This window comes from Nerophis ophidion, linkage group LG22 (genome assembly GCF_033978795.1).
Source record: "Nerophis ophidion isolate RoL-2023_Sa linkage group LG22, RoL_Noph_v1.0, whole genome shotgun sequence".
Lineage (NCBI taxonomy): Eukaryota > Metazoa > Chordata > Actinopteri > Syngnathiformes > Syngnathidae > Nerophis > Nerophis ophidion.
This window is the reverse complement of record NC_084632.1, coordinates 34,029,911-34,042,589: the sequence shown is the minus strand read 5'-3', so window position 1 is coordinate 34,042,589 and position 12,679 is coordinate 34,029,911. Positions and strand designations below refer to the sequence as shown.

Here is a 12,679-nt window from a genome sequence, read left to right as displayed (position 1 = left end):
GGTCACCTTGTGGCGACCCATCAGTAACCTTGTACGCCGTTTTTTTGCCTAATCTACAAGGTTAAGGGTTCAAAGTTTATTCGTCACATGCAGAGTAAACCACAATGAAATGCTTTTTTCCATGCTCTTCAGATATTGCATACAGTGGGATCCAAACACATTTCCAGTGAGGGTTGGACTCCGCCAAGGCTGTCCTTTGTCACCGATTCTGTTCATAACTTTTATGGACAGAATTTCTAGGCGCAGTCAAGGCGTTGAGGGGTTCCGGTTTGGTAACCGCAGGATTAAGTCTCTGCTTTTTGCAGATGATGTGGTCCTGATGGCTTCATCTGACCGGGATCTTCAGCTCTCGCTGGATCGGTTCGCAGCCGAGTGTTAAGCGACCGGAATGAGAATCAGCACCTCCAAGTCCGAGTCCATGGTTCTTGCCCGGAAAAGGGTGGAATGCCATCTCCGGGTTGGGGAGGAGATCCTGCCCCAAGTGGAGGAGTTCAAGTACCTAGGAGTCCTGTTCACGAGTGAGGGAAGAGTGGATCGTGAGATCGACAGGCGGATCGGTGCAGCGTCTTCAGTAATGCGGACGTTGTACCGATCCGTTGTGGTGAAGAAGGAGCTGAGCCGGAAGGCAAAGCTCTCAATTTACCGGTCGGTCTACGTTCCCATCCTCACCTATGGTCATGAGCTTTGGGTCATGACCGAAAGGATAAGATCACGGGTACAAGCGGCCGAAATGAGTTTCCTCCGCCGTGTGGCGGGGCTCTCCCTTAGAGATAGGGTGAGAAGCTCTGCCATCCAGGAGGGACTCAAAGTAAAGCCGCTGCTCCTTCACATCGAGAGGAGCCAGATGAGGTGGTTCGGGCATCTGGTCAGGATGCCACCCGAACGCCTCCCTAGGGAGGTGTTTAAGGCACGTCCAACCGGTAGGAGGCCACGGGGAAGACCCAGGACACGTTGGGAAGACTATGTCTCCCGGCTGGCCTGGGAACGCCTCGGGATCCCCCGGGAAGAGCTAGACGAAGTGGCTGGGGAGAGGGAAGTCTGGGTTTCCCTGCTTAGGCTGTTGCCCCCGCGACCCGACCTCGGATAAGCGGAAGATGATGGATGGATGGATGGGATCCAAACACTAGTTGCACGGGTTTTGAACACGTTTGTGCTGAAAACAAAATGTTATTGTACTTTGACGATAAAGACCATATCATACCATATTCCTCTCAATGTTTTACATCATTATTTATTTGGATACAATGTATAATACCGGCAAATTGAGCAGAGGTTTGGTAATTCTAATAAATAAGGGATAAAACCTGTGGGTTTATTGTCCTCACCCACCTTATTTTATGCCTTTTTTATTTGTGTGAAACAATCTTTATACTGTTTGACTCTAATGTGGAGCAACAACACAAACATAAACCAAAAACATCAATCCGCCCTCTTTGACTGAGAGGCACAGCCATGAAGGTACATCATTTGGCAAGAGACAAATCAACAGTGTTGTTGGTGAGGAATAAGTGATATAACCTATTGATTTTTGTGTGTTTCTGTGCAGCATTTCAGAGAAACGGGGAAGAAGGACAAACAAATAGAGGAATCACCCCGGGCAGCAGCATGCAACATGCCCCTCTTCTGGAAGGTCCCGGTTGAATGGAAGAGGAAAAGTAAATTTTACACTAAGCTCTTATGTTTATGACAGCCAACAAATGTAAAATGTCCCATCACTTGACTAATAGCTTTGCTCATAGAACACACGTTATTTTGCATATTTTTGTACTACACATCATGAGCATAATAAAATAGTTTCTATTCTTGCAGATAATGTGAGTAATTTTACATGTTCAGCAAGATTGCGTGCAAGTGGCCATAACTAGTGTGTGTGGTCTGTGTGTTGTTCTGTTAGGCAGTATGTGGATGAATCTAAAAAGTGGACCGTGCAGTGTGTATATACGTACATATATTGTGAGTGAGTGCTAGTGTGTGTGTGCGTACGTGTTGGTGTTTGTGTGTGCGTGTGTGTGTGTGCATGTGCGCGCATGCTTGCATGTGCGTGTTAATGTGTGTGTGTGTGTGTGTGTGTGTGTGGTCTGGGTGTGTGGTCTTTCCAGCACAAGACTAGGGAAAGCCTGCTGACGGTTGTGATGAAAAAAGGGCCGCTGTGTTTACTTTACTCTGGGGGCTGTACATGAACACTGCCCAGACCTCTCTCAATAACACTGGGGTGCACATGATCAGACGAACGTGCACACACACACAGACCAAGTCACATAGAAAGCAAAGAAAATCTTGCACATCATCTCCAAACACTGAGCAAACCAAGGTTAGAGAAAGTGTAACTTTAGGCAGAGCAAAACTTAACTGTAAATAAGCATGGACATTCTGCAGGAAATCAATGATGCAAAAGGTATTTCAGCAGAAAAAAAAGTACCTATTTAAGATTTAAGTAAAGTATTAAGGGCAGCGACAGATTCAGACCATTTTCTTTCACACTTGTCTAATCACATTTCTCTCAGCACTCCACAAACATTGATTATTGGTAATAAACTGAACAATAGGGCTGGGGGATATAACCTTTTTCTAATATCTCAATATTTTTAGGCCATGTCACGATACGCAATATATGTCTCGATATTTTTGCCTTAGCTTGAATTAACACTTGACGCATATAATCACACCAGTATGATGATTCTATGTGTCTACACCAAAACATTCTTATTCATACTGCATTAATATATGCTCATATTTAAACTTTCATGCAGAGGGAAATCACAACTAAGTTAATCGACCAAAAGTGTATTTATTACACAGTTATTAAGCAGTGGCACAAACATTCATGTCATTTCAAAACAGAAAGTGCAAGATTGTCAGAGACATTTTAAAACAAGCTAGTGCACTTTTATGCATGATGTCACTAAGATGACATATCAAAACAACATTAAATTAAAGTGTACTTTTTGAACAGAATGCCACTACAATAGTTTAAACCCAATAAAGTGCACTTTTGTGCATGATGTCACACAAGATATTTCAATAACTGTCAAATAAAAATTAGCTGCATCATAGGAAACCAAATCGCTATGTGGTAGGTTACTCTGGACGTTATCTCCTTCTGTTGTTCACTATTTTTTTCATACTGTGTTGATGTGGAAATAGTTGCCTCGGCATTTTGTTTGTGTGGCACCGATTGGAGATGTTGACAAGCGGAGTAATCACTCTTCATTCTCAAGCAGGTGACTTTGCAAATGATGCTAAATATTAGCAGTAATGCTACTTTTTGAAGCAACGCCTTTGCCCCACACTTAACAAATTACGGTTGTCTGTTTGACATATTCCCACTTGAAGCCAAACCACCGCCAGACGATGGACCCCCTGCTGTTTTTCTTGGGAATTAATTATTCTTTCGTTACCAGATTTGCACCTTCTTTTTCTCGTATTACCACTCGCACCACAGCTAACGTTACCCATGCTGCTACCTCTCTGCTTTGCAAAGGCGTAAGTGACGTATGTTAGAAAGTGCGCTTCATGTCTTTGAGAAGGAGAGACAACAAAGAGTGGGAAGAGCCTGCAGTGAGTGTAATGTCAGCAGCTAAAAGCGACTGTGTGATAACGTATACTTGAATATCACGATAAAGTCATTTTCTATATCGCACAGAGGCAAACCAGCGATATATCGATTATATCGATATATTGCCCAGCCCTACTGAACGATTAAGTTAGTAAGTCCAGAACTTGAATTTAACCACGGCAAGTGCCGCGACCGCCCTTGTCATTTTCCGTAATGCCCTAAAAAAGTGACCAGCATTTACAGGAAGAACATGCCATGACCACTCTTGACTTTTTACTTATGAACTAGGGATGTAACGGTAAACAATATAATGATAAACTGCGGTAAAATTCCAGATGGTTAGTAATACCGTTTGATTCTTAAATTATTGAAAAACCGTAATTTATTAACGCATTCTAAGCAACATTGCTCACTTCCTGAAAACGCACCAACAACAGCGCCGCCGAAAATGGCGCACGTGCACCAGCGCCGTTTGCAATGGTGGAAAACAACACACAGACCTTGCTCTTGAGATGTTGCCCTCCTAGAAAAAGGACAACATCTGAAGTCTGGAAGTATTTTGGATTGCTAAAGCATGCTGAAGGTAAAATAATTGAGGACAGTCAGCCCATCACCAGAAAATGGAGGAAAAAAGTCCCCGCGGAAGCAGGCAACACTTCAACATGTTGAGCCAACTCCAAGGACAAGGTACGTCAACTTGTAACTGAATGGATGATGGCAAGTGTTTGAAAATGAACTTGTCATCATTGCTCTGTCAAACCTCCTTATAGTTACACTTATGTGTTGCATAAAGTTACTTGTTATTAGGCACTACGGCGCTACCGGTGAGCGCGAGAAGTGTATGCACAAAAGATATACTGCAGCAGAGCAAAATTTACTTCTGTTGTGCTTTGTGCTGTTAATGACCGCAGCTACTTTATGTTACTTTTAAAACTAAGTGTTAAAAAAAATCCTCGTAGAAACACTGCAACGTATTTTGTTTTTACAACTGTGGCATGAGGGTTTGTGTGAATAATACATTTGCGTTTCCCTTATTCACAGAGTGGGCATGCAGCAGGCAATTTGGATGCCACAGTGCATCATTTACACACAAACAAAAACACACGCACACAATATAAATTATATATATATATATATATATATATATATATATATATATACACACACATATATATAATATATATATATTATAAATACACACACATTTTATATATAATATATACTTTATATATGCATATATAATGTATATATATAGTATATATGCACACACATATATATATATATATATATATATATACACACACATATATCATATATATGCATATGTATACATATATATTAGGGGTGTATCGGTACGTGTATTTCTATTGAACTGTTTCGGTAAGGGGGTTTTGGTTCGGTTCAGAGGTGTACTGAACGAGTTTCCACACGGACATATTAGGTAGCGTACCGCAGGTTGTGTACACAATGCAGAGCGAGACACAACACACAGCAGGTTAGCAGTGACCGGGCTAGGACAACATGCAAAAGCCAGAGCTGGAACACCCTCCTGCCTTGTTAACATCTCCAGTTTGGGAAAATTTTGGCTGCGCGGTGCGATACAACAATGGAGGCCGGAGGTTTGCCGACATTGTTCAGCAGCAGTAGGATACACTTCTGCCAACACATCAAACATGGTAACTCCTTTGAAGCGGCACCACCGCATCAAGCAGCCTTTTCTCGGCGAGTCAGGCAGGGCTGAAGCAATAACAAATGTTTTTATAGCAGCAGATTTAAGACCATCCTACATCCATTTCCTACTACTTGTCTCGTTCGGGGTTGCAGGGGTTTGCTGTATTGCATTAAAAACTAGATTTTGACCCACTTCTATGGTTGGATAACAATAAGCCCATATATCCTCTTATTGCCAAGTTAGCCAGGCTAGGGGGGGTTTGTTGAAAGTGGACCCTGACTTAAAGAAGTTGAAAAACTTATTGGGGTGTTTGCATTCAGTGGTCAATTGTACGGAATATGTACTGTACTGTGCAATCTACTAATAAAAGTCTCAATCAATCAATCAATCAAAAAAAGCACTTTATGTTTAGGAAAGGTTTTGTTAAGAAACCATTCTGAGCCTTATCTTATTTAGTTTTTATTTTATATATGTTGACCACATTAACCTTGGCAATGGATCCTGTGTGTATAGTATGGATCCCTTGTTTACAATTTGGTAAATAAAAAAACAAAAAAATGTATATTTTATTTTTTTCTTACTGTACCGAAAATGAACCGAACCGTGACCTTTAAACCGAGGTACGTACTGAACCGAAATTTTTGTGTACCGTTACATCCCTAATATGAATATATATATATATATATATATATATATACATACATTATACATATATATAATATACTGTATATATACATATAAAGTATATATAGAATGTATATATGTGTATACATTGTATATATTATACACACACACACACACACACACACACACACACACACACACACACACACACACACACACTGAAAATGACGTTTGCCTTGGTGCCCTAAAAGATGAGCCCTCCTTTAACGCAACACTTGCCTTCATCTTAAAAAGTTAGAAATCAAGGTCTGTAAGTCAAGAGTGGAACAGCTCCAATTTTTTTACCTTTTTTTAATGAAAGAATTTCAACTGTCTGCACCAGTGTTCAGGTTTGTGCTAGAGGCGTGTGAGATCGAGTGGTATTAGCAAGCAGATTGACAAAAAAAACGCCCACTAGATGGTGACAAAAACCAGTAGGTAAGATTAAGCCAAATTGTTTTCCCCTTGAAAATCCCCAATCTGCATGGAATGATAGTTGCACAGGGAGGATAAATTGAACTATCCATCCATCCATTTTCTACCGCTTAATCCCTTTTTGGGGTCGCGGGGGGCGCTGGCGCCTATCTCAGCTACAATCGGGCGGAAGGCGGGGTACACCCTGGACAAGTCGCCACCTCATCGCAGGGCAAGTTGAACTATAAAGTGGTTAAAAGACGTGGCATTTGCTATCGATATTATTTTAAACTGTATAAACATTTAAATATGTCGTGAAAAAACAACATTGTATTGATCAGATGTAAATATAAAATATATACCGGTAAGTTAACTTTTGAAATGATTGCGGGCTGGATAAGGCTAATCTTCACTGAAATTAGTTGAAAAGTAATTTTTTGTATATGGGGACTTTAACATTGACCTCTTGAACTGATAAGCAAAAGCCAATTGATGAGTTTATGTCGTAAAATTATAAGGTCAAGAAGAAATATAGGACACTGTTTTTTGATAATATGTTTGTTCACTCCGACATCAGTGATCATCTACTAGTTGCCTATTCACAATCTATGATGGAAACTACAAGAAGAGGAACAAAGATGAAAAACTACATTTCAAGGACTAAGCACAGAGAAAAGTTTAAAAGCTTTTAAGAATGATCGGCGAGAACAAAGTTGGGACAATGTGTACGACGAAGATAATGTAGATGAAGTATGCACCTGGGGATAGGTTGATTGCCAACACAAAATTGGCGCTAGTGTGTGAATGTGAGTGTGAATGTTGTCTGTCTATCTGTGTTGGCCCTGCGATGAGGTGGCGACTTGTCCAGGGTGTACCCCGCCTTCCGCCCGATTGTAGCTGAGATAGGCGCCAGCGCCCCCCGCGACCCCGAAAGGGAATAAGCGGTAGGAAATGGATGGATGGATATATGGCAGGGTTTCCCACACATTCATTTATTTGTGGCGGCCCGCCACGAAAGAATTACGGCCACCACAAAAATAAATAAATAAATAAATAAAAAAATATATATATATATTTTTTTTTTCCGGCTTTTGACTCGCTTGACCGCTCATAAAAGCAATGGGACTCTGTCTGTGAATGGAGCTTGTAGTTACATATTATATAAATATGTAAATATTATATAAATATGTAAATATTATATAAATATGTACATAAAGTGTTGCAATTATATTCCAACTTCGCGTTCTTCTTGGTAATCGCTGCCACCCCCTCCCACCAACCGCCGCCCGACTACACCACCACAAATAGATGCCTGACCTGTGGGAAACACTGTATGGTAATTATTAAACTACCTTCATTATGCTTTATCACATGGAAATAATTTGGTAAGAAGCAGAAGATCATTTAACCATGGATGACAGAGATTTAAAAATACATTGAATAGAACAATTATACCACACATATTTATTACATACATACAAAAACATACATACAAACATACATACATACAGCCGTGGTCAAAAGTGTACATACACCAGTAAAGAGCATAATGTCAAGGTTGTCTTGAGTTTCCAATCATTTCAACAACTCTTATTTTTTCGTGATAGTGATTAGAGCACATACAAGTTTATCACAAAAAACATTCATGAAGTTTGGTTCTATTATGAATTTATTATGGGTCTACTGAACATGTGACCAAATCTGCTGGGTCAAAAGTATACACATATTTGCTCTTGGGACCTCAAGCTACTTTGAAATGACTCTAAGTGACTTTCCTGACTTGTTCAAGTCAGTGATTCGTTTTTTTCAGATCTGTGCTGAGTTCCTTTGACTTTCCTATTGTCGCGTTTGTAACTGAGTTTAATGACTGCATCACATGGGCCCTATTTAAATGGGCTCAGAAAAGTCAACAGGTGTCATCAATCATAATCACTCAAATGAAGATAAAAGGCCATGCCATGAAGCTAATTTGATTTGATTGTAACTTTTCTACATCAACAAAATTTATAATTTATGTTGCTGTATGTATACTTTTGACCCAGCAGATTTGGCCACATTTTCAGTACACCAATAATAAATTCATTAAAGAACCAAACTTCATGAATGTTTTTTGTGACAAACAAGTATGTGCTCCAATCACTCTATCACAAAACATAAGAGTTGTAAAAATGATTGGAAGCTCAAAACAGCCATTAGATTATGTTCTTTACAAGTGGTTGTAAACTTTTGACTGTACATACATACACACTTACATACATATATACATACTGGCCAAATAGTTTTAACCTATTGCGGCCCCCCCGAGTCAAAAAGTTTGGGGACCCCTACTCTAGATAATACACTGTAGAGTACTACATTGTAAAATATTATTTTTGTGTCGTATGGTATCGGTATGCCGCACCGATGGGCCCGGCAAACAATGGCAGCATTGCGTGACATACACCAACAAAAACAATCCTCCAGCTGACAGGCACACTAACCGTTAAAGGGGTCATTTTATGATATTTTCTACATTTTTAAACACCTCCTTGTGGTCAAAATAACATGTTCAATGTATTTTTTGTCTTTGTTTTCTTTCATGTTTCCCTCTTGATTTTGTGTGTTTTTATCTTTTTGGATGTGCACTGCCACCACATAATTTCCATGTAAATAAAGTCTATTCTCCTATTTTATGTAATCTTGGCTCTTTGGTCAACATTTTTCATAGATAATGTTTTCAGAGTTTCCCCCAGATTGCTGACATCTTCATATAATTTGCATAATCAGCGTTGATGCATATATTTTCTTTAGAAAGATTTAAAGATTTTATACATACATATTTGTGTTATCACAAATTAGTATTAACATATTTATTTTCTTTTACCGTTTCTCTATTCTTCATTTGTTACTGGTGAGAATGTTTTTAAGTTTCCAAAGACTTCTCCAATCCTTTTGGTTACTTTTTCTTTAAGAAAAACAACCAGCAACAAATGTATAATTTTCTGGTGTTATTGGACACTACTTGTGTTTAGAGATTTTTTATTTTTGTCGCTCCCTGTCCCCAACGAACAGCGAGAGCTGCAGCGAGCCCGACTGACGTCACACTTGCTTGGCGCTGCTGATCCAATTGCATTTTCTCTCCATAAAAAGGTGCTACTGTCCTCTTAATATTTGCAAATTTTACATATTGTAAATCTCTGTCCGGGGGTGTATCTGAGATGGATTAAAGTACATCCAAATCGCAGACATGCTGCATTCTCTCCAGACAACCGTGTGTGTCTTGCCTACATCATCACAACATCCTGTTTCGGCAGTGCTTTTTCGGTGATCAGAGACTTTTTTTTCCGGTGGCTGAATTTTCAATGCATCACTAGTCAATAGTGCACAAATTATTGGCTGTACACAGTACATCCATTCATATACGATATTACTTAAACTTGTTTTCACTTGAACCCTCCCGCATTTTTTTAACCTTCGTCTTGTGTTACGGTCGGCACCGACCTGTTTTAGTTTTTAAATGCATAAAAACACCACATACATTTATTTTTTTGCATCAACGCTTTTTGACTTTGTCAGGAATTTCTTTGTCAACAAAATAAAACATTTAAATTTTTTTCACTAAATTATAAAATGCTCTGGTAGAAATTATGCCCTTGGTGTTGTTAGGGTCGGTTTTGACCCGGTTATAAAAATAAGATGATAAAGCAATGATAAGAGCCAAAACTGAACACACTGACAGCCAGCTCCTCTCCCAATCATGTGAGCTTTAATGGATTCTCATTTTACCTTGTTATCCTGTACAAAAACAAACAAAAGACGGACACTAAAAGTGTCACTTTTTGCCACTCTGATTTTGTCTTTTTATTAGTTTTGGAACTAGTAATCTATTTCTCTTGGTTTCATTTGCTTGATTGGTTGTTTGTTTGATGTTGGATTTCTGTTGCTGAAAAAAACACTTTTTAGCTTTTTTCTTGAAGTAAATATATATGGGTCGAAATTGACCCGTAACACCATAGATGTTACTATAGTTAAAATTCTTAAAATGAAAAAATAAACAAAACACATTTATTTAAGAGATGTGTTCTAATACCCCTTAGTAATAGTTAGGTAACACAACAACCTTTTTTTATTTATATGATTCTCTGAGGTTCGTTTTACCATTTTTAAAAATTGAAATCGAGGGGTATACAGACAAAATAAGGCCCAATGGCCCAAACCAAAAATATTAAAACCAATATTTTCAAGGATAAGGAAGCCTAACGAGGTAACCAAAAGATGAGAAACAAATTGGATGATAGATAATTGTTTTTAGTGTATTTTACAGCTGATTTAAAACATGGGTCAAAACAGACCCGTTAACATAAGAGATGGTAACAGAAAGCTAACACAAGAGGAAGGTTAAAGTGTGGCGTAAAGCCGCCAAAATTAAATACTGTACATTTAGGGGAAACAATGGTTTTACAGACCATCTTCAAGTCGCTTTCAGGCTGTTTCTTCAGGATGAACTGCGTCTTCTCCACCGTGTAGTTCTTAGCGGTTTCATATCAAGTCTATTGATATATTTCAGTTAGAACTATATGCTACTTTGTATTAGAAAATGACAACGAGGCAGTCTGCCTCACAGCAAGAGGATGGAGAAAAAGGAGGAGCTTATGGACTACATTGTTGGGCTACAATGGTGGACTTGCACAAAAATTCTATGGCAAGTCTCTTAAGGATAATCTCTATCATAAATGAAGACATCACCAAAGGGAAAAACGTCACAAATTGGGCAAATTCCAAACGGCTTGTTTTGGAAGATTTATGAAGGAAGGCAAGATTATTTTGTCAATAACCAAAAAGCTGCATAAAAAAGCTTGGGAACTACTCATAGCATGAGCACTTCCCCGAACTAAACTGCAGCAGAACACCCTGCATGTAGCACTCTACAGGTATATCAGCGTATCAATGACTCACAGCCTATCGAAACTACAGTATTTGGCCTCCCCGAAGGGGAAATAAGAAGCAGAAGTCAACAAAACTATGTTTTCCTCTGTAGCTGAAAAAAGTGATGCCTTGATATTATTTTGTGGTGATAAACTATAATACTTTTGTTGTTACATAACCTACAACATTGTGATTGATGGTTCCGATTTATTTATTTGATATTATCTAAAGCAGACAAAAAGCAACACATTCAACGTTGATTCTTTGCTTTTGTATCTTTCAGATGTGTCTGTACTGTTCTGTTGTATTATTTTTAATGACTTGTAAAACCACAGAATGCACAGACACTTTGGCCCCAGTTGCCATAAACTTGGAGCTCAAAGACATGTGTTGTATACCGGTATATTTATTTACCCATTTTATCTATGGCTGACAGACGTGTTGTAGCACTGTGTAGATATCATTCTCTTTCCTGACTTATACATCTGCTTGCAAATTTCCTCTTTTTAAGTGGTCACTGTTTGCTGGAACACAGTTCAAGTTAGACTTCTGTTGAAGTGTTAAAAGCATTTTTTTCACTACTGGCCTGTGCTCTTTTTCTCCCGAAGTGTGTGTACAGACACGATTTTGGGCATTTGTCAATTGATTCAAAATAGTCCATGTTCCAATTATAATGCATAAAATAATCAATAATTTCCCCCCGTGTCTATTGGCTATTGTGGTGGGATACAGGCTAGACCAGGGGTAGGGAACCTATGGCTCTAGAGCCAGATGTGGCTCTTTTGATGACTGCACCTGGCTCTCAGATAAATCTTAGCGGACGTTGCTTAACACGGCAAGTAATGAATAATTCCGCTGGAAATCACAGTGTCAAAAATAACGTTGAAAATATAAAACATTCTCATGCATTTTAATCCATCCATCCGGTTTCTACCGCACCTGTTCAAGAAGTTGCATTAATGGTAAGAAGTATTTTATTTATTGTTGGTTAGCTTCAGAATAAAAATGATATTAAAAAGAATAAGAGACTTATTCTACTCTAAAAATGTTGGTCTTACTTAAAAATGCACGCATTTAGTTGTATTCAGTCTTAAAAAAAATATTATATGGCTCTCATGGAAATACTTTTTAAAATATTTGGGTTGTATGGACTCTCTCAGCCAAAAAGGTTCCCGACCCCTGGGCTAGACTAACCTGTACTAGCTGCGTCGTCCATCAATCTTCAGCATCTTCGTTATATGAACAACAAAATAGACCATGCGCTTGGGTGTACTTTTAAAATGTTGTTAATAGGGGAAAAAAAATTATGTTTTCTAATCTATACTATATAGCAGGCTTGGACATTTATTTTGGTACTGGCTTGTGCTCTTTTTCTCCCGAAGTGTGTGTCCAGACACAATTTTGGGCATTTGTCAATTGATTCAAAATAGCCCATGTTCCAATTACAATGCATAACATAATTAATCATT

At 38.7% G+C, this 12,679-nt stretch overlaps 1 protein-coding gene across 1 annotated transcript in view; it reads right to left on the bottom strand.

Moving 5' to 3' along the window:
- Window positions 1-12,679, bottom strand: part of exoc2 (exocyst complex component 2) — a 108,634-nt gene that overhangs the window by 82,605 nt on the left and 13,350 nt on the right. The gene's annotated exons all lie outside the window — the stretch shown is intronic.